The sequence below is a fragment of the Ixodes scapularis genome, unplaced genomic scaffold (genome assembly GCF_016920785.2).
Source record: "Ixodes scapularis isolate PalLabHiFi unplaced genomic scaffold, ASM1692078v2 PGA_scaffold6__148_contigs__length_123643588, whole genome shotgun sequence".
In the NCBI taxonomy this organism is placed as follows: domain Eukaryota; kingdom Metazoa; phylum Arthropoda; class Arachnida; order Ixodida; family Ixodidae; genus Ixodes; species Ixodes scapularis.
Genome location: NW_024609881.1, coordinates 60,023,746 through 60,050,629, shown reverse-complemented (window position 1 = coordinate 60,050,629; position 26,884 = coordinate 60,023,746).

The window sequence follows — 26,884 nt, the reverse complement described above, 5'->3', positions numbered from 1 at the left end:
CCGGTGGTAGGCGCTAGAAGTGCCAGCAAAGCGTACAAGCGAACGCTCGTACTTTTGCTCGTACCACCACTGGTGTGACATTGCAACGATCCCGGCCGGCGACAGCATGGCAATTCTACGTTGTCATCAGACTCAAGAGGAGGGATTACATTTTAGGACGTGATCGCGGCACCAGACGGAGATGCGTTCACGGCACCATAGTTTGGAGTCAGCACTAAGCATGTGGATGCTGATTAAAGGCCGACGACCAGACACGATATTCTGCTGGGCAGAACATCCTCCTCACCCTGGGGTAGGAGGAAACGGGCAACGATGGACAGGATAGAAAGTAGGAGAGGAGGAAGCTGTTTAAAATTGGAAATCGTGACCTGATCGGAGATCTTCAATTTAAGTGACGGACGAATCTCGACAAGGTTAAAATTAGCACATCTACACAACGATACCAAAACTTCCACCACAACCTTGATGTCACAAATATAAACAAATTGACACTAGGCTTAAGTACAAAACGAGCGTGTTGGTAACGGTAATTAGACATGAGGAAGATACATAGAAAGGGGGGACGGACAACAAAGACTTCGAAGTCTTCTTTCTCCGTCCCGCCTTTTTATGTATCTTCTCATGTATAATTCCACTAGGCTTGTGTTAGCCTAGTAGCAATTTTATTTTGCTTTGTCTCTAAAAAAATAATTTTTAGTATAGTAAACTACCAGCATAATAAACAGGCCGAATGAGCACGTTTTCTTAAAGAAGATATTGCACTATTAAATTCTATGAGGACGCTCCTTCAATCACTTACTACTTAAGAAATTAAGGGCGTGGTTGACTCAAGAGCACCTCGTTATCGCTTTTCAAATAATGAGATTGCGAGATTTGCCGATAAGAGCGCTAAACAACCAATTAGAAAACAAAAATCAAAATTATAATATTAAGCCACACCCTGCTCTTCTTATTGCTCAGCGATTGTGAAAGCACCTATGAATAAAATCACTGCAGTAAAATTGCTCAACTCCATTTGAACCCTACGCCTTCTTAGGCTGTGTTGCAAGGCGTAATTGAAATTCGTTTCGCCCGCAACATCACCCACGGTAACTGCATGATAGCCGTTGACCTTGTCCAGAACCTTGGAGAATTCTCCTATTGAAATCAAAGTTCGATTTTACGTAACTTAGTCAAGGCATACAGATGCTTCTAGATAAATAGGATCTATACATTACCGGCAAAAGCTGTAGCAAAGCTAAAAATAATCAGTGCAGCCGACTACATTTTACCGTGAAACAACACTCGTACAGCTGAGAGATGGAGAGTAGAAACTCTAAGAATTTCTATGAGAAACCGTTTCAGAAAGAAAAAAAAGCTTCAGCGCCCTTTACAACCACAATATCCAACATTTAGAATATAAAAACGAAGAAAAATAGTGACGTATTCGGGAAGTGACATTCATTTCGCAGGTGGCCCTTTTAAAACGTGAGAGCCATCTAGTAGCAGTGCGAATAGCTCCGATTTCTTCGCAGAAATGGCGGTGATAGGAGAACAAGGTCGCCTAACTTGAACCCCCCGACTTGGTGACTCAAAGGAGACTTAGAGGTACCACATTGTTTGCAACGATTCCTTCCTTTCCTAGGGTATTCCTTCGAAGACGTTCGCTTTTTCTGGTGATGAGAAGCTGCGTAGTGCCGCCATAATATCGTAGAGTTTGGCTGGGCACATGGTGGGTAGACTACCGTTTGAAAAGGGCCTATTCAAACGTGTAAAGAAATACACCAGCGCTTTGCTTATCGCGGTGGATACTAAACATGGGTTGAACTGACGCCACATGAGCGGCTGTTGCGGAGACCTTTGCTTGTTGTGTACGTATCTCCTGCGACAAGGCATGAGCGTTGGTATGTACGATGACGTAAAAAAAACAAAATCCACATGTAAACGCTATGGTAAACGAGGCATGATTATGTCACGTGACCAGCCCCTGATAGGTGCAGAAGTGCGAAAGCGGTTTCCGTCGAACGCCTTCCGCGAATTCTTCCTTGTTTGAATTTAAAAAAAGTGCGATTCCACTCACAGAAAAACAGCGAAAAACTTTAAACTGGAATTAACCGCATATTCGTTTACTTTAGAAGCGGCATTAAAGTGGCCGGCAGGGAAGGTCAAAACAGCATTCGAGGACTACGTCGGCTAGAGGGTGTTTCCACGCCAGGTCGTACAATGATGGTTCGGGTCACTGTTTTTATATTTATGTAAAAAGTATATGTTAAAGACACATTCTTGAGAGGAGCATTCAGCTATATGCGAACGTCGTAGCTAATTTTCTTCGGGAGACAGAATATTTCGAAGCTCTAGGCGTTGAAATTGCCAAGGTTTCGCATAGACTTCTGCCTATCTCTAATACTCTACTCAAGACACTGTATTTCAATTACGTTTCTTAGGAATTCGATATCTTGCGAACATACTTAAAAGTATTTACCATTTTTTCTTAATTTCATTTTTTAGCACCTTGTGCTCATTATCTCAAGTAAATTTTTCAATCTTTGAGACAAGCTTGTCAACGTACTGGTTTACCGGAATAGACCACTTTCGAAAATCGCCACTTCAGAAGGTCCATGTGTGAAGATAGGTGAACACTTCCTCAAGCGAGCACAGGTACTCCCTCGAACAAGGAAGGAAGCTCCCACTGGAGCTATTGAGATGCAGAGACTTAGATTGGGCTCCTCCAAACTTTCTTTTGTTCTTATCTTGGCTTATTGTTTGTGGGTGCGAGACACTTTTTTTTCAAAAGCCAATAAGATGTCACTCTGCTGATTTTGTGTGTGTGTGCTGGTATTGCACGTTTGAGCCCTTCATCAGTTTTCCCTGCCCTCCGTCCCATGCCGTAAACAGCTTAAACTAGACGGAACTCGCAAAACCACGGGCACTTACCACAACGCGCAATGCCATGGAGTAGGAAGCGTCATCTGCTCTTGGATAGAAAATTAGACGTCATGAGCGCCGCCCCTCCTTGTTGTTCCCAGTATATCGACAGTAGGTGATTCGGAGGTACACGGCTAAATTCCAAAATTTATGTTATAAAAAAATTACTTTGATTAAAGGGGCTGTGCAACGACATTGAGTAGGAATATTTCTTACTTTACACCAGCTGCCTGGCACTGGTGGGAACCAAGAATACTCGACCTGCGTGACCCACTTATGTGGGTCACATGTAAGAACTTATGAAACTTTACCAAAACTTATAAAATTCAGAAAGTTCGACTTTCAAAATTATTTAAAATACTAGCTTTTTAAATTTTTTTAATGCTGATTCTTTGCTGCGTCACGTCCCACAAGCCCCTGCCGACTTTGACCTGACTCGATGATCATCTTCGAGATCGATACATTCGTGAATAAGTTAGGTTATATTATTATTATTAATATTAGTATTACTATTAATATTAAGCGTCATAAAATCTATTTTTCAAGCGTCACAGAAGGATTTTCGTGCAGCAGTGCGAGAAGAGAATGCACAGCAAGTGGTCAAAGATGCGATCTCCGACAGCTAAAAAAAATGTCAGTTTCCGCCTTGGCAGCTGCAATAAACAATAATTTAAAAGCAAAACAAATTCTCCAAGCTTGCTGTATGCGCTGTTGTTCGCTGCAAAAATTACTCTCAAACCTGTCTTTTTTTTTTTGCGGCGCAGTTTTTGGACGTTTGTTTCCGGGTTGAGGTGCGTCGCAATCGCCGTCGACGTCGGCGTAACCACGCGTTGCATTATGAGACGTTCCCTATAATGACGTCACGTGTGACGTCACGAGGGTAAAGTTTTCCCGCTAAATTTAACGGGAAGATTTTTCCGCTAAGTCTAATGAGGAAAGTTTCCCGCTAAATTTAGCCCGTAAGTTTTTCCGCTGAATTCATCAGAAATATTTTCCCGCTACAATTGGCGGAAAACTTTTCCACCAAATTTACCGGAAAAATTTCACCATCGTGACGTGACGTCACACGTGAAGCCTCAACCCGGAAAAATGTTTCCGCTAAATTCAGCCGTAAAGTTTCCTGCCAAATTCAGCGGTAAAATTTTACACTCGTGACGTCACAAGTGACGCCACGTGTGACGTCAAGTAAATGAATATGATGTCACGTGAAATTTAGCGGCAAACTTTTTTCGCTAAATTTAGCGGGAAAATTGACGTTATGTGACCGCAACTTCAATTCAGTTTCCTCGCTAAATCCAGCGAAAAATTTTCGCTAAATTTATCGGGAAATTTATGTAAAATTTCACGCTAAATGGGAGGAAAGAGTACGGGGGGGGAGGAGGGGTATGCCCTACCCTCCCTACCCTATTATCCCTCTCCTCGAGATCAGCCCTGTAATTCAGCATTAGAGAGAATTGTAAACGCCTTTAATTTTTTTTTGGATAAATTAAAAATTTTACCTCAGTTGAGATAAAATATTCTACTAAAATTGTCTTATGACAATAAGACTATAAATATTACTTTTTGAAAGCCTTACACGGGATACTAGGGCGCCTGAGGCAAGCAAGTTATCATCGATGCGGAGGGAAGTCTAGCTCGGAATTTCGCTCTGTTCCAACTGCCCCTGCTGCAAGCACTCTAAACCTAATTTCTCGTTTTAAGACCTCTTAACTTTTTTTCATGCTTGTGTCAATGAAAACTTGTATACACCCCCGGAAACACAGTGCTTCCTTAATGTAACGCCAAAACGAAGCTGTTAATTTTTACACTTTTTGTGCTATTCCCTGGCTGTTCATTTTTACACTTCTGCTATTCCTTGGCCTACGGTCGAATTGTGTGGTCAAGTCTTGACTCCCCGATCACCACCCAACCTGTCGAGTTATCTACCTAACGTCCCCGAATGACACCAACTTGTTTCAGAACAATGTCGGCGTATAAATCCTGTTGGTTTGGGGGAATGTCACGCTAAATCTTCGCAAGATGGAAGTTCGTTTTATGCAGCACTGCATGCGAGAGCCGGATTTCCCACGCCACTGTGTATATCTAATTGTGAAGCTTCTAATGGCGTCCTTATTTGACCGAGATTTCCTCCACAGAGAGAAGCAAACGTCATTGTGTTCGAGGTCACATGCGCCACTTCACGGACGCTTGTTCATCCCGGTACTCCGCCAAGAGGCGAGGATTGCCCCATGGTTGCGCCAATAAAGAAAGATGGCGTCGAACGACAAGTTCGTTGGCGTGTGCAAAAGCCTTGTGGGAAGCTTGAACTCGCCGCGTCCTTACAGCAAAAGCGTCAACGTTGACGGTGCCATATTGCTCTTGTGGTGGACTCACACGACAAGGACTTTCTCCAGATAGAGGAGCATATGTCACCGTGTTTTGAGGTTATGTAGGTCACGTCACTGACGGTTGCTATTCCCCGTACTCTGCAAGGAGCCAAGGACAAAGTGTTCCATTCCTACGGGCTGTCCCATTGCTCCGGCGAGAAAGAAGGATGGCGTCGAAGGATGAGTTCGATTAGTTTTTTTAATGATCGTGAAAAGCATGGCGGATGCTTGAAGTCGCTGCATCCTTAAACCAACAGCGTCAAATTTGAGAGTTCGGCGTTGCTCCTATTCACGTCGTTGAACCAAAATTATTCCCAATATCAGACTGTGAACCTTGGCGTTGTTGGTGCAAGAAGGTGATACCTTCAAACTTCTACCATGCTTTCAAGACGCAAGGTCGAACTCTTCGTTTGACGCAATAGTATTTTCTTGACGGAACGGTAGGAAAATTCCCAGCTCTCGGCGGGGTGGCTTAGAGGATTAGCAAGTATTCTTGACATGGCGCACGTAGCGCCGAAACGCGATAACGTCTGCTGCTTTATGTGTAGAAAACCTTTCTGCGAATACAAGTAATATGTGGTTAGTTGTTTAGGCAGTGGAAAGTTTAAAAAAATTGTGTATTTGCAGGCGAGCTGGTGCGTCTTAATCACGATGTTGAAACACTGACTATTAGCAGTGCGAGTAATAAAAAAAAGAAGAGGGACGAGCGGGATTCGGATGCACGAGCGCGGACAATACCGAACGATTCGTAACGCTTTCTGATTAAATCAGTTTTTTTTATAAACCTAAAATGGCGCAGTCGACACCGACAAAAATCACAGGTACGTTCTAGCTGAGGCACACGACCCAAGCATGCATTTTATTGAACGCCTGCCAAATTGACGCAAGACATGGCCGACTCTACAAACGATATCGCGGAGCGCTTTCAACAGCTTCAAATTGCCTACGAGAAGCTTGAAACTGATATGACGACGATCAAAGAGCACGTACGTCAAAGTCAAGAACAACGCCCGACCACGGTTTCAGTGCCGCAAACACCAGACACAGTCCCACATCTTGAGCATGCAACAGTCACAGACGCATCAGTCACGAGAGTCCACGAGGCGAGCAGCCGAGAGCCTGCGATCCCTAGCATCAACGAGCTTCTCGCCATCATCGCAGGAACTCAACAACGGATCGTGGGGTGCGTATTGACAAATTCACGTCCCCTCTGAGTCCACTCTACGATTGACACGTCATCCGCCATACCCATTTACATCGGAGATATAGAGACTAACGTTTCTCATTGGCTTGAAGAGGACGATCGCGTCGCCACTATTGCACATTGGACGTCATCCCTCACCATCCTGAATGGGTTGACTCGACTCAAAGGACCTGCTAAGGACTGGCAGACAGTACATGGTAAATCAATCCGTGATTGGGAAACGTGGAGGCAAGCAGTCCTCGAACGCTTCAAGAGGAAGGTGACCATGCAAGACTTCATCGAGTATCAGGCCCAACGGAAGCTCCTGCCCAGCGAAACTCTTGTGCAATACATTTACGCCAAGAATACCATGCTACAAAAGTCGCCGTATAAATCAGTGCCAGAGGACAGAATCTCATTGATCTTGCTTGGCATTGCCGATGAAAAATCGGCGAACCCTCTGGCGTCCCACAATTGCAGGTCGGTGCTCGAACTTATTGTCAGAGCAATGTGCATGGATAGCCGACGTCCACTCAAAAAGAGCAACTACGCAAACGAGGAACACCAAGAGCTGTCCCGGAGAAAAGCTGCAAGCTTCGAAGATAATACACAACGCAACACATTTAAAAGCTACAACTGTAGCAAGCCGGGGCACTTCTCAAGAGAATGTCGCATTCCGAAGACACCCGCCACTCTTCGGGCGGAAGAAAGACGCAGCGCACACAGTCCGACGGCGTCCTCTCCAAGACGTTTTGAGCAAAGCGATGTCGAACGCTGAAGCCGTACCACCATGTCAAGAAACCTTCATTGCTTCCTACGTTCAAGCGGGGACGACCTACCCATTGTTCGTGGCAGAATTGGTTCAGAAAAAACTGTGAAAGTGTGCATCGACATGGGCGCAAACGTCTCGATCAATCGCTCTACAGCTATTCCGCCCAACTCAAACATCATAGTTCATCCTAATATATCTGATATAAACGTTATTGGAACACGAGTAAGACCCGAAAAAGTCAAAGCTAGGACAATCACGGTAGGCACTACTCAAGTTTGGCTACCTGAGGTGTTCGTCAAAAAGTACCTGCCCCTGTCGACATCCTTCTTGGATCAGATTGGAGACGACTTGCCAACGTGTATATTACCTTTCACCCCAGCAACGACGTTACGGTATTTCATCTGCCTCAACGAAACATGCTTGAACGTTGTAGTCAAGGCATATGAAGTGAGCTAGCGGGTGAAACACTCATTGCATTGTTCTGTCAACGCGAAGTTTTTATTGCCACAATTCCTGTGAGTGCAACAAAGCACGGCGATAGATTTGTGAAACTAGAAACGCGACCCAGTGCCCCAAACACCGAACTTCTCAAGCGCATCGAAGTGGTCGTCAAAGAAATGACTCAAGATGTATCGGTCGATCGACAGAACCAGCTTCGTCACATTCTACTGACATATCGCTCAGCCTTTTTCGATGGCGAGAAAACAATAGGGCTATGCCCCCATTCTGAACACTCGATTGATCTAAGAGAAAATATACCAGTCACATCTTAACCGTATACATGCTCTCGTGCTGATAACGAGCTTCTCAAAAGGGAAATCAACGTTCTACTACATCTTTTCGGCTTCTCTGCCATCTTAGCAATCACGTTTCCTCAACCTACCTTGCTGGCTCGTGACACTCATTTTATCTGGACTGAAATTCACGAAAAGGTCGTCAATGACGTGAAGAGAAGATTGAAGAGTCTTGCAATAATCGGGAACTTCAGGTACGGATGTCCAACAAGAACTTATGTCGACGCTAGTCACACTGGTTTCGGAGCCCTTCTTGCTCAATTTTCAAGAAGAGGGAGAACAAGTAATCGAGTATGCAAGCCGCAGTCTCAATGAACACGACTCGGAGCTCAATTCAAACACTCTCGGATTTGTGGCTCTTCACTGGGCCGTCACCGGAAAATTCGCCATTTTCGTTTGTGCAGAACCTTGATTCACGGTTGTCAGGGGCAACATGAGCCTTACGTACGTTGTGAAACAGGGTACAACCAACCGCAGATTCGTCAGGTGGACACTCGACTTAGCGGAATATGAATTCGATCTTGTACACCGGTCTGGAAAACTCAACGGAGCAGCAGACGCGACGTCACGATTTGACATGCCGGACACAGCCCTGGAAGGCCTCATCAACAAAGAGGCGGCTGGATGCACACTGAAGTGTTTGGCGATTGTGCTGAGTCAGGACTCCCACTTAAGTTTCCAGACGTCTGATCCGGAATGCCAACGTCTTATGCTACTAAGAATCATGAAAAACAGTCTCCTCGAAATTGAAAATGGGATCCTTGTACGAAAACTGATCCGCAGTGGACGACAAAGCACGTGAATGGTAGTAAGTCTCGCAGTGCACGACATTGTAATGTGTTTGCGCCATGATAAGGTCGGACATATGGACACAAGAAACACAACAGCTCAGGTTTCGAAGCGCTACTGGTGGTCGTTCATGACCAAAGACGTCCCATGATATGTTCGATTGTGTGACATATTTAGGCGAAATAAATCGACGCACAACGGCCAAGGAAGGATGCCTTAACCCAAGAGACATCCCTGAAAAACCGAACAAAGTGATCCCGCTTGATCAATTTGGACCAATAGTAGAGAAAAAAGAAAATATATTTGGTATGCCTTGATCACGATGTCCGCTACATCGACGCATCAGCTGTCTCCAGTACGGCTTCCATCCGTTACATCAACGTCCTGACGAAATGAGGGATCCCCAGATTTGGGTTACCGGAAATATTCATCAAGGAACAAGGAAGAACATTTGGGAGCCGAAACACGGAGAGAATTTACCTACGTCTTGTTGTGACACGCTTTACATCTTCACGAAATTGACCGAAAGCAAACGCTCTTATCGAAAGAATGGTAAGAAGAGTCAAACAAGTCTTACGAAAACTTATGGGCGATCATCTCGACTGGCTTATCTCATTGCAAGATGCAGTGACCGCCATTAAAGGTCAACTCCGCTCAATTCCGAAAAATTTAGGCTTACATGTGATTCCATTTTACAAAGCACTACTAAACAGCTCTAGGTCTTCGAATTCGCGAAATGTGGAATATTATTTGTGTAATGCAAATTTAAACATCAGCTGATACCAAAACCGGAACTTCGGTTGCGTGAGGCAACATTAGTCTCGTGTTGTCAGAGTCATGGCCTCCTCACGTCGAACCACGTGGTCTTGTGACGCTCGGGGGGGGGGGGGGGGGGGGGGGCGAGGGACAAGATACCGGACACAGGCAGGTCGCTTCGCATGGCGTAGACGGTGATGGCCGGGGGAGAAGGGGAAGGGGAGAAGACGAAAGAGGAGAGAGGGAGCGGAGAAACAGACTGATTAGCGCGCAGGGCAGCGCAAACTGGCGCATCCGCGTTACGGTGATCATGTGGACGCCGTTCAGCCTACACCGGGAAGAGAAACTCATCCAGTCATCGTTCAATTCTGCTCTGAGAAGTAAAATCAAACAAAACGTGAGAATGACGTAGTCATGCCTCTGACGTAGTGGCCTAACGTTGGTCGCCCCAACTCCGTCGCATTGACTGCGCTGACGATTGCGCTTCACGTTGCACGCTAGAGTTGGCAGATTTCGGCGACTTGGCTCGCTTGAAGGTTTGCTGGCCAGTTTAATAAATATATAAACGAAATTAGATGGTAATATTTGATATGGGGTCTTCCTATATGATACTGAAGAGGGCTGCATAGTTTTCTAAATATCAAAAATGAAGCGGAGTTGCCCTTTAATGTCACTAGACAGAGCTCGACGTGATACAGCCCTTTCTGGCTAATGCACGGGTGTGATCCCGAACTTCCAGGCGAAGTAAACATTGCTAGCGTTGATGATGACTTCACCGAAACCGAAAGATTGATCAACCTTGCCAGAAACCGATGCGCTGCAAAGCTCAATTTGGAAGATAGCCAGACGCTAGCGAAAGCCCGGTACGAAGCCGAGAAGAGGGGACCTTATTTAAACGTCGGTTACTTCGCATACTGCATCTCTGCGTGGAGCCCAGGGGTGCTATGTTGCGCTTTTTGGACTCCCAGGAGACTAGGGAGAAGGAAGTGACGTCAACGACACAGCAAACGCAAATGGGATGTTGACAGAAGAAAACGAAATCAACACCGCTTCATTTCTGATATTTAGAAAACTATGCAGACCTCTTCAGTATCATATAGGAAGACCCCATGTGAAATATTACGATCTAATTCAGTTTATATATTTAATAAACTGGCCAGCAAACCTTCAAGTGAGCCAAGTCGTCGAAATCTGCCAACTCTAGCGTGCGACGTGAAACGGAATCGTACGCGCAGTCAATTGGAGTTGGAGCGGCCACGTTAGGCCACTACGTCAGAGGCATGACTGCGTCATTCTCACGTTTTGTTTTTACTTCTCAGAACAAAATTGAACGATGACGTCATGAGTTTCTCCTCCCGGTGTAGGTTGAACGGCGTCCACCTAATCACCGTAACGCGGATGCGCCAGTTTGCGCTGCCCTGCGCGCTAATCGATCTGTTTTGCCGCTCCCCCTCTCCCCTTTCGTCTTCTTCCCTTCCCTTTCTCCCCCGGCGATCACCGTCCACGCCATGCGAAGCGACCTGCCTGCGTCCGGTCTCCTGTTCCTCGCCCCCCCCCCCCCCCCAACACGAACGTCACAAGACCACGTGGTTCGACGTGACGAGGCCATGACTCTGACAACACGAGATTAATGCTGCCTGACGCAACCGAAGTTCCGGTTTCAGTATCAGCTGATGTTTAAATTAGCATTACAAAAATAATATTCCACATTTCGTGAATTCGAAGACTTAGAGCTGTTTAGTACTGCTTTGTGAAGTGGAATCACATGTAAGCCTAAATTTTTCCGAATTGAGCGGAGTTGCCCTTTAATGGCGGTTACTGCATCTTGCAATGCGATACGCCAGTCGAGATGATTGTCCACAAGTTTTCGTAACACTTGTTTGAAGGTTCTTACCATTCTTTTGATAAGACCGCTTGCTTTCGGTCAATTTCATGAAGGTGTAAAGAGTATCACAATGAGACATAGATATATTCTCTCCGTGTTTCGGCTCCCAAATCTTCTTGCTTGGTCTTTGATGAATATTTCCGGTAACCCAAATCTGGAGATCCCTCTTATCGTCAGGAAGTTGATGTAACGGATGGAAGCCGTACTGGAGACAGCTGATGCGTCGACGTAGCGGATATCGTGACCAAGGCATACCAAAATATTTTCTTCTTTCTCTACTATTGGTCCGAATTGATCAAGCGGGATCGCTTTGTTTGGTTCGTCAGGGATGTCTCTTGGGCTAAGGCATCCTTCCTTGGCCGTTGTGCGTCGATTTATTTGCCTACATATGTCACACAATCGAACATATTATGCGACGTCTTTGGTCACGGACGGCCACCAGTAGCGCTTCGAAACCTGATCTGAAGTTTTTCTTGTGTCCATATGTCCGACCTTATCATCGCGCAAACACATTACAATGTCGTGCAGTGCGAGATGTACTACCATTCGCGTGCTTTGTCGTCCACTGCGGATCAGTTTTCGTACAAGGATCCCGTTGTCAATTTCTAGGAGACTGTATTTCATGTTTCTTAGTAGCTTAAGATGTTGGCACTCCGGATCAGACGTCTGGAAACTCCTGAATTGTGAGTCCTGACTCAGCATAATCGCCAAGCAGTTCAGTGTGCATCCAGCCGCCTCCTTGTTGATGAGGGCTTCCAGGGCTGTGTCCGGATGTCAAGTCGTCCCGTCACGTCTGCTGCTCCTTTGAGTTTTCCAGATCGGTGTACAGGATTGAATTCATATTCCGCTAAGTCGAGTGTCCACCTGGCGAATCTACGGTTGGTTGTACCCTGTTTCACGAGGTACGTAAGGCTCATGTTGCCCCTGACAACCGTGAATCAAGGTTCTGCACAAACAAAAATGGGGAATTTTCCGGTGACGGCCCAGTGAAGAGCCACAGATCCGAGAGTGTTTGAATTGAGCTCCGAGTCGTGTTCATTGAGACTGCGGCTTGCATACTCGATTACTTGTTCTCCCTCTTCTTGAAATTGAGCAAGAAGGGCTCCGAAACCAGTGTGACTGGCGTCGACATAAGTTCTTGTTGGGCATCCGTACCTGAAGTTCGCAATTATTGCAAGACTTGTCAATGTTCTCCTCACGTCATTGACGATCTTGTCGTGAATTTCAGTCCAGATAAAACCAGTGTCACGAGCCAGCAAGGTACGTAGAGGAAACGTGATGGCAGAGATGGCAGAGAAGCAGAAAAGATGTAGTAGAACATTGACTTCCCTTTTGAAAAGCTCGTTATCAGCAGGAGAGCATCTATACGGGCAAGATGTGACTGGTGTATTTTCTCTTAGATCAATCGAGTGTTCAGAATGGGGGCATAGCCCTATTTTGTTCTTGCCATCGACAAAGGCTGAGTGATGTGTCAGTAGAATGTGACGAAGCTGGTTCTGTCGATGGACCGATACATCTTGAGTCATTTTTTTGACGGCCACTTCGATGTGCTTGAGAAGTTCGGTGTCTGGGGCACTCGCTCGCGTTTCTAGTTTCACAAATCTATCGCCGTGCTTCGTTGCACTCACAGGAATTGCGGTAATAAAAACTTCGCGTTGACAGAACGATGCAATGAGTGTTTCACAAGCTAGCCCACTTCATATGCTTGGACTACAACGTTCAAGCATGTTTCGTTGAGGCAGTTGAACTACCGTAACGCCGTTGCTGAGGTGAAAGGTAACATACACGTTGGCAAGTCGACTCCAATCTGATCCAAGAAGGATGTCGACAGGGGCAGGTAGTTCTATGACGAACACCTCAGGTAGCCAAATTTGAGTAGTGCTTACCGTTATTGTAATAGCTGTGACTTTCCAGGGTCTTACTCGTATTCCAAGAACGTTTATATCAGATCTTTAATGATGAACTGTGATGTTCGAGTTGGGTGGAATAGCTGCAGAGCGAATGATCGAGACGTTTGCGCCCGTGTCGATGCACACTTTCATAGTTGTTTCTTAACCAATTATGCCACGAACAATGGGTAGGTCGTCTCCGCTTGTACGTAGGAAGCAATGAACGTTTATTGACATGGTGGTACGGCTTCAGCGTTCGTCATCACTTGGCCCAAAACGTCTTGGAGAGGATGCCGTCGGACTGTGTGCGCTGCGTCTTTCTTCCACCCGAAAAGTGGCGGGTGTCCTCGGAATGCGACATTCTCTTTTGAAGTGTCCCGGCTTGGCACAGTTGTAGCTTTTAATTGTGTTGCGCTGTGTATTATCTTCGAAGCTTGCAGCTGTCCTCCGGTACAGTTCTTGGTGCTCCTCGTTTGCGTAGTTGCTCTTTTTGAGTAGCCGTCGGGTATCCATGCACATTGCTGTGACAATAAGTTCGAGTACCGACCTGCAATTGTGGGACGCCAGTGGGTTCGCCCATTTGTCATCGGCAATGCCAAGCAAGATCAATCAGATTCTGTCCTCAATCACTGATTTATGTTGCGACTTTTGTAGCATGGCATTCGTGGCGTAAATGTATTGCACAAGAGTTACGCTGGGCAGGAGCTTCCGTTGGGCCTGATACTCGATGAAGTCTTGCATGGTCATCTCACTCTTGATGCGTTCGAGGACTGCCTGCTTCCGCGTTTCCCAGTCACGGATTGATTTACCATATACTGTCCGCCAGTCCTTAGACTGTCCTCTCAGTTGAGTCAACGCATTCAGTATGGTGAGGGATGACGTCCAATGTGCAAGAGAGGCGACGCGATCGACCTCTTCAAGCCAATGAGAAACGTTAGTCTCTATTATATCTCCGTTGTAAATGGGTATGACGGATGACATGTCAACCGTAGAGTGGACTTCGAGGGGACGTGAGTTTGTCAATACGCACCCCACGGTCCCTTGTTGAGTCCCTGCTATGATGGCGAGAAGCTCGTTGATGGTAGGAATCGCAGGCTCCCGGCTGGTCGCCTGGTGGACCCTCGTGAGTGTTCCGTCTGTGACTGTTGCATGCTCAAGATGTGGGACTGTGTCCGGTGTTTGCGGCACTGAACCCGTGGTCGCGCGTTGTTCTTGACTTTACGTACCTGCGCTTTGATCGTCGCCAAATCAGTTTCAAGCTTCTCGTTGGCGATTTGAAGCTGTTCATAGCGCTCCGCGAGATCGTTTGTAGAGTCGGCCACGTCTTGCGTCAATTTGGCAGGCGTTCAATAAAATGCATGCTTGGGTCGTGTTCCTCAGCTAGCACGTACCTGTGATTCTTGTCGGTGTGGACTGCGCCATGTTAAGGTTATAAAAAAACTAATTTAATCAGAAAGCGTTACGAATCGTTCGGTATTGTCCGCGCTCGTGCATCCGAATCCCGCTCGTCCCAATTCCTTCTTTTTTATTACTCGCACTGCTAATAGTCAGTGTTTCAACATCAAGATTAATACGCACCAGCTTGCCTGCAAATACACAATTTTTTTAAACTTTCCACTGCCTAAACATCCAACCACAGATTACGTGTATTCGCAGAAAGGTTTTCTACACATAAAGCAGCAGACGTTATCGCGTTTCGGCGTCACGTGCGCCATGTCACGAATGCTTGCTAATCCTCTAAGCCACCCCGCCGAGAGCTGGGAATTCTCCTACCCTTCCGTCAAGAGAATAATATTGCGTCAAACGACGAGTTAGATCTTGTGTCTTGAAAGCATGGTAGAAGTTTGAAGGTATCACCTTCTTGCACCAAAAACGCCAAGGTTGACAGTCTGATATTGGGAATAATTTTGTTTCGACGACGTGAATAGGAGCAACGCCGGACTGTCAAATTTGACGCTGTTGGTTTCAGGATGCAGCGACTTCTAGCATCCACCATGCTTTTCACGATCATCAAAAAACTAATCGAACTCATCGCTCGACGCCATCTTCCTTTATTGCCGGAACCATGGGGCAATCCTCGCCTCTTATTGGAGTACCGGGATGAGCAAGCATCCGTGAAGTGGCGCATGTGACCTCGAAGCACAATGACGTTTGCTTCTCTCTGTGGAGGAAATCTCGGTCGAATAAGGACACCATTAGAAGCTTCACAATTAAAGATACACAGTGGCGTGGGAAATCCGGTTCTCGCATGCAGTGCTGCATAAAACGAACTTCCATCTTGCGAAGATTTAGCGTGACATTCCCCCAAACCAAAAGTATTTACACGCCGACATTGTTCAGAAACAAGTTGGCTTTCATTCGGGGACGTTAGGTAGATAACTCGACAGGCTGGGTGGTGATCGGGGAGTCAAGACTTCACCACACAATTCGACCGTAGGCCAAGGAGTAGTACAAAAAGTGTAAAAATTAACAGCTTCGTGTCGGAGTTAAATTAAGGAAGCACTGTGTTTCCGAGGGTGTATACAAGTTTTCATTGACACAATATAAAAAAAAAGATAAGATGTCTTAAAACGAGACATTAGGTTTAGAGTTCTTGCAGAAAGGGCCGTTGGAACAGTTCGAAATTCCGAGCTAGACTTCTCAGCGCATCGATGATAACTTGGTTGCCTCAGGTGCCCTAGTATCCCGTGTAAGGCTTTCAAAGGGTAACATTTATAGTCTTATTTGTCATAAGAAAATTTTAGTAGAATTTTTTTTTATCTCAATGCAGGCAGAAAATTGAAGTAAATTTTTTAATTTATACAAAAAAAATTAAAGGCGTTTACAATTCTCTCTAATGCCGAATTACAGCGCAGATCTTGAGGAGAGGGATAAGAGGGTACGGAGGGTAGGCCATGCCCCTCCTCCTCCTCCGTACCCTTCCCTCCCATTTAGCGTGAAATTTTACATAAATTTCCCTATTAATTTAGCGAAATATCCCCCGCTAGATTTAGCGAGGAAACTGAATTGAACTTGAGGTCACATGACGTCAATTTTCCCGCTAAATTTAGCGAAAATGTTTTCCGCTAAATTTCACGTAACATCATATTCATTTATTTGACGTCACATGTGGCGTCACTTGTGACGTCACGAGTGTAAAATTTTACCGCTAACTTTGGCAGGAAACTTTACGGCTGAATTTAGCGGAGACATTTTTCCGGGTTGAGGCTTCACGTGTGACGTCACGTCACGATGGTAAAATGTTTACGGTAAATTTGGTAAAAAAGTTTTCCGCCAAATGTAGCGGGAAAAATTTTTCTGATGAATTCAGCGGAAAAATGTCCGCACTAAATTTAGCGGGAAAATTTCCTCGTTAGATTCAGCGGAAAAATCTTCCCGTTAAATTTAGCGGGAAAACTTTACCCTCGTGACGTCACACGTGACGTCATCATTATGAACGTCCCATAATTCAACGCGTGGTTACGCCGACGTTGACGGCGATTGCGACGCAGTTCAACCCGGAAACAAAGTTCTAAAAACTGCGGCGCAAAAAAAAAGACAGGTTTGAAAGTAATTGTTGCAACAAACGACAGCGCACACAGGAAGCTTGGAGAATTTGTTTCGCTTTAAAGTTATTGTTTATTGCAGCTGCCAAGGCGGAAACTGACATTTTTTCTACATGTCGGAGGTTTGACCGCTCGCTGTGCATTCTCTTCTCGCACTACTGCACGAGAATCCTTCTGTGACGCTTGAAAAATAGATTTTATGACGCTTATTAATAATAGTAATACTAATATTAATAATAATACTATAACCTAAGTTATTCACGAATGCATCGATCTCGAAGATGATCATCGAGTCAGGTCAAAGTCGGCAGGGGCTTGTGGGACGTGACTCAGAAAAGAATCAGCATTAAAAAAATTTAAAAAGCTAGTATCTTAGAATAATTTTGAAACTCGAACTTTCTCAATTTTATAAGTTTTGGTAAAGTGTCATAAGTTCTTACATGCGACCCACATAAGTGGGTCACACAGGTCGAGTATTCTTGCTTCCCACCAGTGTCAGGAAGCTGGTGTAAAGTAAGAAATATTCCTACCCAATGTCGTTGCACAGCTCCTTTAATCAATATAATTTTTTAGAACATAAATTTTGGAATTTACCCGTGTACCTCCGAATCACCTACTGTCGATATACTGGCAACAACGAGGAGGGGCGGCGCTCATGACATCTAATTTTCTATCCAAGAGCAGATGACGCTTCCTACTCCACGGCATTGCGAGTTGTGGTAAGCGCCTGTGGTTTTGCGAGTTCCGTCTAGTTTAAGCTGTTTACAGCATGCGATGGAGGGTAGGGAGAACTGATGAAGGGCTCAAACGTGCAATACCAGCACACACACACAAAATCAGCAGAGTGACATCTTATTGGCTTTCGAAAAAAAAGTGTCTCGCACCCACAAACAATAAGCCAAGATAAGAACAAATGAAAGTTTGGAGGAGCCCAACCTAAGTCTCTGCATCTCAATAGATCCAGTCGGAGCTTGCTTCCTTATTCGATGGAGTACCTGCGCTCGCTTGAGCACGTGTTCACCTATTTTCACACATGGACCTTCTGAAGCGGCGATTTTCGAAAGTTCCGGAATGGTTTACCGAAAAATTCCGGTAAACCATTCCGTTGACAAGCTTCTCTCAAAGGTTGAAAAATGTATTTGAGATAATGAGCACAAGGTGCTCAAAAATGTAATTAAGAAAAAGTGGTAAGTACTTTTAAGTATATATTTAATGTATCGAATTATTAACAAAAGTAATTGAAATACAGCGTCTTGAGTTGAGTATTAGAGATAGGCAGAAGTCGATGCAAAACCTTTTCAATTTCAACGCTTAGAGGTTCGAAATAGTATATCTCCCGAAGAAAGTTAGCTACGACTTTCGCATATAGATGAATCCTCCTCTCAAAAATATGGCTTTAACATATATTTTTACATAACTATAAAAATTGTGAACCGGACCATCATTGTACGACGTGGCGTGGAAACACCCTCTGGCCGACGTAGTCCTCGAATGCTGTTTTGACCTTCCCTGCCGGCCACTTTAATGCCGCTTCTAAAGTAAACGAATATGCGGTTAATTCCAGTTTAAAGTTTTTCGCTGTTTTTCTGTGAGTGGAATCGCACTTTTTTTAAATTCAAACAAGGAAGAATTCGCGGAAGGCGTTCGACGGAAACCGCTTTCGCACTTCTGCACCTATCAGGGGCTGGTCACGTGACATAATCATGCCTCGTTTACCATAGCGTTTACATGTGGATTTTGTTTTTTTTACGTCATCGTACATACCAACGCTCATGCCTTGTCGCAGGAGATACGTACACAACAAGCAAAGGTCTCCGCAACAGCCGCTCATGTGGCGTCAGTTCAACCCATGTTTAGTATCCACCGCGATAAGCAAAGCGCTGGTGTATTTCTTTACACGTTTGAATAGGCCCTTTTCAAACGGTAGTCTACCCACCATGTGCCCAGCCAAACTCTACGATATTATGGCGGCACTACGCAGCTTCTCGTCACTAGAAAAAGCGAACGTCTTCGAAGGAATACTCTAGGAAAGGAAGCAATCGTTGCAAACAAGGCGGTCCCTCTATGTCGGCTTTGAGTTAAGAAGCTTAGGGTGGTTCAAGTTAGGCGACCTTGTTCTCCTATCACCGTCATTTAGCAAAGAAATCGGTGCTATACGCACTGCTACTAGATGGCTCTCGCGTTTCAAAGGTGCCACCTACGAAATGAATGCGACTTCCGGAGCACGTCACTATTTTTCTTGGTTTTATATTCTAAATGTTGTATATTGCGGTTGTAAAGGGCGCTGAAGCTTTTTTTCCTTTTTGAAACGGTTTCTGACAGACATTCTTAGAGTTTCTACTCTCCATTTCTCAGCTGTACTATCGGGGAAAAATGAAATGCGAACAGAGGATCGCGTAGCTCGCGGTACAGGCTGCGCCACCTGGAAGTGAGCCTAGGAGCGAGGGTGCGTGGCCTACTCCGACGTGTTCACGCCCCTCCCTCTGCGCTTCCCAAGCTTCAGCAGTGCGCCTCTTAGTGCGCTGAAGGCTATCACCGCTATCTTTGCTGGCTCAGCGCGTGCGGTGCAATGAAGCTCGCCGCACTCGCCGAGCAGGCAAAGATAGCGGTGACAGCTTTCAGCGCACTGAGAGGCGCACTGCGGAAGCTTGGGGAGCGGCAATCGAGGGGAGTGAACACATCGAAGTAGGCTACGCACCCTCGCTCCTAGGCTCACTTCCAGGCGGCGCAGCCTGTACCGCGAGCCACGCGTTCCTCTGTTCGCATTTCATTTTTCCCCGATAGTACGTATGTAGGAGAATTCTCCAAGGTTCTGGACAAGGTCAACGGCTATCATGCAGTTACCGTGCGCGATGTTGTGGGCGACAAAGAATTTCAATTACGCCTTGCAACACAGCCTAAAAAGGCGTAGGGATTAAATGGCGTTGGGCAATTTTACTGCAGCGATTCTATTCATAGGTGCTTTCACAATCGCTGAGCAATAAGAAGAGAAGGGTGTAACTTAATATTATAATTTCGATTTTTGTTTTCTAATTGGTTGTTTAGCGCTCTTATCGGCAAATCTAACAATCTCATTAGTTGAAAAGCGATAACGAGGTGCTCTTGAGTCACCACGCCCTTAATTTTTGAAGTTGTAAGTGATTGAAGCAGCGGCCTCATAGAATTTAATAGTACAATATCTTCTTTAAGAAAACGTTCTCATTCGGTCCGTTTATTATGCTGGTAGTTTACTATACTAAACATTATTTCTTTAGAGACAAAGCAAAATAAAATTGCTACTAGGCTAACACAAGCCTAGTGTCAATTTGTTTATATTTGTGACATCAAGGTTGCGACGGAAGCTTTGGTATCGTTGTGTAGATGTGCCAATTTTAACCTTTTCGAGATTCGTCAGTCCCTTAAATTGAAGATCGCCGATCAGGTCACAATTTCCAATTTTCCCCCAGCTTCCTCCTCTCCTCCTTCCTATCCTGTCCATTTTTGCCCGTTTCCTCCTTCCCCAGGGGGAGGAGGATGTTCTGCCCAGCAGAATATGTTGTCTGGTCGTCGGCCTTTAATCAGCATCCACATGCTTAGTGCGGACTCCAAACTATGGGGCCGTGAACGCATCCCTGTCTGGTGCCGCGATCGCGTCCTAAAATGTAATCCCTCGTCTTGTGTCTGATGACAAAGTAGATTTGTGATGCTGTTGCCGGCCTGGTTCCTTGCGATGTCACACCACTGGTGGTTCGAGCAAAAAGTACGAGCGTTCGCTTGTACGCTTTGCTGGCACTTCTAGCGCCTACCACCGGAATCACGACATCAGAGAGCATGACACTTCGTCTCCTGTGACGTCGTTCGTTGCCAAGTTTGGACCACTTTTGTTCTATACTTTAAACTTGTATCAGCCAAGAGCCTCGAAAACAGATAGAAAGCAAAACAAGCTCAGCATAACGGAAACAGATGTTTTCTTATTCGACAGCGGGTGTACGTCGGCTCTACGTAAAGGTCATGCGCTTTGTTCCTCCCGCTACACGAAGGAATTAACAGAGGGAGTAAATATAGCATACTGATGCAGAACGCAAGTTGCATTGTACGTGCCCGAAACGCGCACTTATGCAATGCTTGTGTTTCGCCAAGCTACAAACTGACAGCAATCCGTTATGGTTGTTGGACGATGCAGGAAATTACTCTTTGCGTTGTTTCTAGCCTCTCGTTTGTTCCGTTCAGAAGGTATTCAGTCTACGTTACTACATGTGAGTGACCGCCTCAAAACGTTGTGTCATCCATCACCGTAAAGTCAAATTAGATAACCGAAAAGCGAAAAAACGTTAGGAGTATCTAGAAGATTTTTATATGAACAGGTGCGAAAAACGTTGAGATAATAATGATTATAGATATAAAGGCTGGTAACAAGATAGCCTAGATCCTTTAGTTTTGTCGAGTTTCTTGTGCGGTATGGGGGCACCCTAAGGGCAAATTGAAGTAAAGCGAACTAGGTTCTTTCTTTCGTGATGCGCGAATTGAGGACGCATTCATCCGCTTGGCGCACATGAAAGTATGAATAGCTTAAAGAAAACACGATAAGAATTTCTGGAAAATCCCAGGACACATCGCGGAGGGGGTGCTGTAGGCCTGCTCAGTTTTGCGTCCGTGTCGACTCGAACGCGTTATATATCTTCTGAGTTGCATGATTAATTTTTTCTTACCATTACGAACACAAAAGGAGGTGATCACATAGCCTGTTTTGCTTTCCTTCAATTTCTCTGGGGTTTGAAATCACAAAATATTGAACCGACGTCAAATTTGTCTTCGATTCCTGGATAATTTCACGTGCCGGACATCGGAAAGGTCATAATGCGTCCACCAGACGTTGGGAGTGCCACAGTTTTCCGGAAGGGTCTATTGGAAGATTTAAAGGGGGGGGGGGGGGGACATAAATCACGGGTTTATTGGCTGTGGTCTGCTTTTACTATTTTATATCACCGAAGTATTGACATTGTACGGGGGTTATTTTATTCTAAATTTATATTCTGTGTTAATTGATTTTTGCTTGTGAATTGAAACTTTACATGAGGGTCTAGGCGCGATTTATTTTCTAAAAATAACACAGTGACATGTGACCACAGATTTTTTTTTCATTTTCTTTTTGTCAGCAAGGATAAGTTTGTTGCGGGTATGGCACGGTCAGATGACACTAGCGGTTACGTTCTAGGTGTCGTGTATCCTGCTCTGAGAGAAATCAGATGCGGAAATCTGAGAGGCGCTGTTCAACTGGCTGAAGAATATGTCATAGAATTGGAGGAATCCAGTGTTTTAGGGAACAGTCTGTTTTTTACCGAGGCTGGGAATGAATAGGTGAATCGCGAGTTGGTGAGGATTGTTTATCTTTCTTAGAAAGGTATGAATTTTCCTGAGGTTTTCAAACTAAGCTATATATTAGAAAACAAATATATGCCGCTTCTTCAGCTCGGTAGCATTAAAAAACTAAAACAAAGAAATTAGGACACTCGAAGCTGGGGTGGTTAAATGATGTGGATGTCGGTCAAAAGTTATTTTATACGTTTAACCCTCCATTCAAACATAATTGTTACTGTAATTAATGACAAAATGTTACCAAACCGGGGCCATAAGTGTATATAGGCTGTCCAGTGAGATCTGCTGTTCGCACGATATAGACGCTGTTGATAAAAAGGTTAAAAGGGGCGAACAGACAGGACGAAAAAAGACGCACGTACGGCACGTACGACGTCATTTTTAGTCGTCTTTCGTCCTGTTTTTTTGCGCCTTTTAACCTTTTAATCGATATGAACCAACTGGCCCCAACCAAAGTTTTATTAAATACTGTTTTCTTTGTACTGGTGTAAGTGGCCGGTACCACCGAACAACTGCCTCTCAGTACGGTTATTATCTATTCTGATGAAGACGTGCTGCGTAGCTTGGTTGTAGCGTGTTTGTAGCTCGGGTGTCGCGAACACCGAGTGCATGAGTGCCTCTCTTGGGTAATCTGCTGTTGGCAGCGTGTTTTTTTTTCGAGTTGCACCTCGCGAACGGGACTAGATATGTGGCCGTTTCTGTTTTACTTGAGATCGTTGTTAGATTTCGAAGTGTCAGGCGTTTTCCAAGAGTGGGTTACAGATTAATATTGTTGTCAGATGTGTGCGGTTCTTGGGCTCTGGTGGATTGTTTTCTGTTTTAAAAGAATGCGGTTGTGTTTTATAGGAGCAAACGTTGTATACTGGGCATATGTACGATTTCGGTATACAGTGAGTGGTCATAATTTTTAGTTAAGGAATAGTTTTTCTCTTACCTACCTCTGGAACGTGTAGCATGACGATCTTCATGATTATTTTTTTTATTTCGTAGCATGTCCAACGATCGAAGGACTTTGTATTCGTTCTGCTGTCTGATATAGCGTGCCGGTATTCGTTTTTGCGCGATTCGCTGTCTGCAATATTAGGGACGGACGCGAACTTTCAGAGCCAGCGTGTGCCTGAGTGCCCGTCCGTGTTGTGAGCTGTGGTGCACACGACCAGTTCATAAACCGTGCTTCATCGGTCGCGAGCTTCCCTGTGAATCAACGTTCACCGCTGACCTGCCTGGATTGGTGCCGCCACCATCATCATCGAGGGTGCTCGTCATCATGGGCGACACTTAGCTGAGTGAGTTCCCTGCTGGAGGAGCTTCTTCCGGGAGACCGTCCGCCCCCCCGCCGACTCAAGCCCCCCGGAGTCCGAGCCTTGAGGAAGAGGAGGTGTGGAGACCCTCTTCTGGGCTCCCCGTTCCTCCGTGACCTTCCCGTTCCCCACCGCCGTCAGGTTGTGGAATGTCCGATGCCTCCGGGAGGGACGGGGCAAGCGCTCCCTCATTCAGCGCTGACGTCGAATGGTCGGCTCGCGGCAAGGTTTCCAATTGGACGGTTGGAGGGACAAAGCCAGGAAAGTCTCAAAAAGGGGAAGCGAGACAAAGGGTGGCTCTCTGTTGCTGTCTACCTGGGGGTAAACGATTGACGGAGTGGAGCTCGGACGGCGGGGGCGCTGGCGCGGGGAGTGCGGGCACTACGCCGAGTGACGGACTCGACCAACGGACCGGACGGCGACCCTGGACGATGACGTCCCCATGACGCGGTGTGGATGACTACCGCTGGGACTAGGAGCAGCTGCCATGGTGACGGACGTCCCCAAGGCCTGGCTGTTGACCATTCCCCGACCCCGAAACACCTCGGGCAATAAGTGAGTAAATAAAAACTTTCGCCGAGAGCGAAGTATTGCTTTGTCATGTTCATCCGGAAAGAGGGTCTATGGGAATCGGAGTTAGATGCCCGCAACACATATCGGAAAGCGTCTGCGCCCGTAATATTGCACCGCTCAGTCGATGTGAACGTGGCCCGCTACTCTCCTGATCCGATAACAAGGGAGGAGGCCAGACGTGGCCTCTCTGTGCCGACATAGAATTCGTACACCTGCGACTCGTCTCGAGCGTGCTGTTTCTCAGAGAAATAGCACCTGTGCCGGCAATTTCAGGTCGCAATTCACGAAGGTCTCTGTTGGAATGCGGCTTGGCAAATCTTGAGGATTGCCATCCATGCGTCATAGCGTTGGCGGGTCTTCACCAAGGACCGTCACAACAACGGTGCCACGGTATCGTTTTTTCAACCGTAACAGAAGACATGTGTTCCAGGATGATTCAGGTGGTCCACTCCTCTCCGAAATTCCAAAGTTCCTGCACGATCTTCAACGAAGTCACCTACAACAAAATTACGTATTGTCCTTTCATACAGCAGCCTGGGTAAAGTTTTACGTTCAAGGCCACAGCTACAGATACACGAATACAGGATCATTCCACTGTGACGTGATGTGACCACTGTTGACACGGGCGCCCTTATTGAAGAGGACCATGATGACGTTTTTATGGATTTTAGGGTGACATGAAATTTATTTGAGGTCGAAGTCTTCTGGCATCGCTCATGAGACACACAGAATTCCAGGGAAGGGACCTCGGTCAATCCTTGACTGAAAGTGTTTGAGCCCATCTAAGACTCCTTGCCGCTTGGAACCGTAGAGCGAGGCGACGTCGCTTGGCACTTTAAGGTGAAGTGCCAAGCCTGCGAGAAAATAATTTCTTCATCAAAAACTTCCACTTCAAGCTTAATCTCAGTTGGCGTCTCAAACATAGTTTTAAGATATATTGCAGTATCAGTATTATATATTTGTATTTCTGCCCTCAGCGAAATGTATTCCTGTATTAGTATTTCCAAAGACTTTATGCTTATTTTTAAAATGTATCTCCGATACGTATCGCGATAGATTTTTCCAGATATATTGGAGTATCAGTATTTTTTTTCATTTTTTCTAGTCTCCCAGTATATGTATTCCCAAATACATTTTTGAGTATTTCTGCCCAACCCTGGTATGGACCTTAATTTTTGTCGACAAGATTTATTGACATTCGCGTTGCGAGCGGCGCTATCATGTTACTGAAAACTATAATAGTTGCGTGTCGCTGTTGCGTATACCATGTGAGATAAAACGCCGTAACAGGCTCAACGGGAACTTCAATCAGCTTTACTAACCCAAGAAATGACGAAAGTATGGTTTCTGTTCGAGGAGGCTCGGCGTGATAGCGTCGGAGTCTTGGGCTCCCACAGAGACATGTACCGATCTATCAGTACACCACAGGCCCAGAAAGGTCTGTTTGGATGAAAAGCTGGATGGATGTGCCGGAAAGATCGCCGCGTGCTAAACGAGGTATGACAGAAGCTTATTAAAATGAACCCTGACGAGTATTGGAAACGGCAGTGCATCAGCCTGGAACAGTTTCTGCAGCTCCATTCGCGCGTGGAACTAAGAGCCGCGCCGCAAAGCGAACAAAAGCACAATGACTCGCCAATTTTGTTTTTCTAAAAAAAAAAGAAAAAAACAGTTTTTTTACGTGTATTACACTAAATGCTTTTCAAGTTAGAGGGAGACTGAAGTGGTTTTGTATTCAAGGGGACATACCCCCATGGGGGTCACCTTTTGAACCCTTGGCGTAAAATTAATGAAATTTACAGGGCGGGCTCATAGTCATGCTAGTGAGAAAGTCCGGCCACCTGGACTTCCGTGTGTATAGGAAGCCGACACACACAGGCCGATACCTGGACTTTTCCTCAAGCCACCCTAGGACACATTAGTCTTCCGTGGCTTCGACACTCGTCAGACGGGCGATCACGGTCTGCACATCAGAGGAGACCCTTCGAAAAGAGATCGAAACGATCAAACAAGACCTGCGGAAGAATGGCTACCCAGCTGGATTTGTAAAAAGCACGATCAAAAAAATTCGACGCACCCCTTCAACCCAAGACGCCCCCCTCCCTCCACCCGCGTGTGTGTACCCTACATCAAGGGCACAAGCGAGGTTCTCGCCCGAGTACTGCGACAGTACGGCATAGCGGTATCACACAAGCCAGTCTCGACCATCGGCGGCCTTCTCCCCCTGCCAAAGGATCGCCCCCCGAGGGGGAGGGCACAGGGACTGGTTTATAAAATTCCCTGCGGTGACTGCCCCGCGTCGTACGTTGGGGAAACGAAAAACTATCCAGAGCGCCTGCGGCGCCACCGTTACGACATCGCGAAGAAAAGTGTGGAGGGAAGCGCGCTGGCCGAACACGTCGAGAAGACGAACCACTCCATCGACCTTGACAACAGCTCCATCCTCGGAACGGAGAAAAACTGGCGGAGGCGCCTCCTGTTGGAGTCGTGGCACATTCAATGCACACGTGGCAACATAAACCGGTCGACGGGGACCCTTCCCAGCAGCTACGTTTCGGGGTTAAGAGGGATAATCCGGAAAACACCCGGGGGTGTTCGGGTTCGTGGGCAGGCCGTTCCGCGGGACAAAAACAGTCACCCGTGATCAAGGGACCGAGTTGGTTCTGAAACGTCGGGATTTTTGCTTTTTAATAAAGCTTGGTTAGAGTTTCTAAGTTGAAGATTTATTATGCTAGAGGATGCATAACAAAATTTCAGGTCTGTCGGTTAAAT